Source organism: Hordeum vulgare, chromosome 2H (genome assembly GCF_904849725.1).
Source record: "Hordeum vulgare subsp. vulgare chromosome 2H, MorexV3_pseudomolecules_assembly, whole genome shotgun sequence".
Taxonomy (NCBI): domain Eukaryota; kingdom Viridiplantae; phylum Streptophyta; class Magnoliopsida; order Poales; family Poaceae; genus Hordeum; species Hordeum vulgare.
The window spans coordinates 589,180,633-589,183,346 of record NC_058519.1 but is presented as its reverse complement, the minus strand read 5'-3'; the positions used below and the strand labels follow the sequence as shown (position 1 = coordinate 589,183,346).

Genomic DNA, 2,714 nt, shown 5'->3' with positions numbered 1-2,714 from the left:
TTTTTTTTCTCTTTGATTTTCTTTCCTAGGCGCATAGGGCCCTTTTGGGCTGTCCCACCAGCCGACTAAGGGCTGGTGTGCCACCCTCAAGGCCTATGGGCTTCCCCGGGGTGGGTTGCCCCCCGGTGAACTCTCAGAACCCATTCGTCATTCCCGGTAACTCCGAAAACCTTCCGGTAATCAAATGAGGTCATCCTATATACCAATCTTCGTTTCCGGACCATTCCGGAGACCCTCGTGACGTCCGTGATCTCATCCGGGACTCCGAACAACATTCGGTAACCAACCATATAACTCAAATACGCATAAAACAACGTCGAACCTTAAGTGTGCAGACCCTGCGGGTTCGAGAACTATGTAGACATGACCCGAGAGATTCCTCGGTCAATATCCAATAGCAGGACCTGGATGCCCATATTGGATCCTACATATTCTACGAAGATCTTATCGTTTGAACCTCAGTGCCAAGGATTCATATAATCCCGTATGTCATTCCCTTTGTCCTTTGGTATGTTACTTGCCCGAGATTCGATCGTCAGTATCCGCATACCTATTTCAATCTTTTTTACCGGCAAGTCTCTTTACTCGTTCCGTAATACAAGATCCCGCAACTTACACTATGTCACATTGCTTGCAAGGCTTGTGTGTGATGTTGTATTACCGAGTGGGCCCCGAGATACCTCTCCGTCACACGGAGTGACAAATCCCAGTCTTGATCCATACTAACTCAACTAACACCTTCGGAGATACCTGTAGAGCATCTTTATAGTCACCCAGTTACGTTGCGACGTTTGATACACACAAAGCATTCCTCCGGTGTCAGTGAGTTATATGATCTCATGGTCATAGGAATAAATACTTGACACGCAGAAAACAGTAGCAACAAAATGACACGATCAACATGCTACGTCTATTAGTTTGGGTCTAGTCCATCACGTGATTCTCCTAATGACGTGATCCAGTTTATCAAGCAACAACACCTTGTTCATAATCAGAAGACACTGACTATCTTTGATCAACTGGCTAGCCAACTAGAGGCTTGCTAGGGACGGTGTTCTGTCTATGTATCCACACATGTAAATGAGTCTTCATTCAATACAATTATAGCATGGATAATAAATGATTATCTTGATACAGGAATTATAATAATAACTATATTTATTATTGCCTCTAGGGCATAATTCCAACAGATACCTTCCTGGCATTGCCTTTGGCAGATTTGTGATGAAAATATACAGTTTTGCATGCAAATAAATCCAATGTACAAAATATACTCCCTCCGTTCCAAAATAAGTATCTTTGCTAAAGTTGTACTAAATCAAAGCCACCTGTTTTGGGTTGGTGGGAGTATATAGTAGTTTTGTCTAAGTGATAATATAAGCATCATACCAAATTAATCTTCCTCCAAGAGCACATAAATTCAGTTGTACAATGATATTGTAAAGAGTAATTACAACAGGAGAGGCATTACAATGTATCAAAATAATAACATTTCGACCAACACGGAATGCTAGCTTGGTCTCAAAAGATTATCCTAGTTCCGCGGTTCCTCCAAAACTGATTCAGTAAATAACGCTTGTAGACTGTCAGTTGTGTATGCTCTTGTCCAGATTGGTTTGGCTTACCGACTGTACCATCTCATGGTTTATAGGGGGCACATTTGCATTATATTTGTTGATTTGCAGGTATGCAAAAGTTAGCCTATACAGAATCAGCAGCGTGTGGATGAAGATATATCTAGTTTTAGTCTTAAGTTACCTACTCTTGAGCTTGAAGATGCTTTGTTTGTCAAAAACTGCCTAGAAAAGAAATCACTCTTTAAAAATACACTACCATTCTTGGTTCTGATGGGTACATCCATGGTTATTGGAGATGGCATCGTCACTCCATCAATGTCAGGTGCTTCATGTCAACACTACATTGTCCTTGTTTCTTCTACCAAGAGAGATTCTGAAATTTCTATTCACCTCAAGAATGCTTTATTGCTAACCCTCCTTTTTTGTGTGTGTTCAGTTATGTCTGCTGTCAATGATCTCCAGAATCAAGTTACTGGATTTGATAGAGGTTTGACATTTTTTATGCCCTTCATGAATATCGCAACAGTCTGCTTATGTCCTGTCATTAGATCACCATCGACATATTAAACCATATTTTCATATAATCCTACTCTCAAAAGCCGCAAGACTTTTTTGGCACATGTTATTGCAATCGTTTCAATCCTAGTTCTTCTACTATTGTTCAACGTCCATAGGTTTAGAACAGACACAATTGGAATCATGTTCGCTCCTGGTTTGGCTTTATGGTTTCTTAAACAAAAAACATACTCTGCTTCTATCTATAGAAAGTTCAGAACATGGCCAAGATGCATAAACCACTACTGAAACATGAATTGTATTTAGGCAATTCTAGCTACAGATTATTTAATGATAGTAGTAGTAAGAAACGACATAGACACGTGAAGAGAGAGTATCTAGGGGGGCTTGTGGAGGGAGTCATCTTTGGAAATATGGGCAATGCTTTGGACACAGTGCAATCACATATCTACTACTGTTCACGTTCTTCACACATATTCTGTTTGGAACGCATAATATCATTACTGTAAGGATAATGTGAAGTTGTACGTAGCATGTTGTACTTACGACGACGAAGATGAGACTGTAATATGATCATAGGTCTTGTAACTTCCCCAATAGGAGCACCTGGTTCACTTTCTC

At 40.4% G+C, this 2,714-nt stretch overlaps 1 pseudogene; it reads left to right on the top strand.

The window, feature by feature from the left end:
* Positions 1 to 1,596: 1,596 nt before the first annotated feature.
* LOC123428679 lies at positions 1,597 to 2,381 on the top strand (annotated as a pseudogene).
* Positions 2,382 to 2,714: the final 333 nt, after the last annotated feature.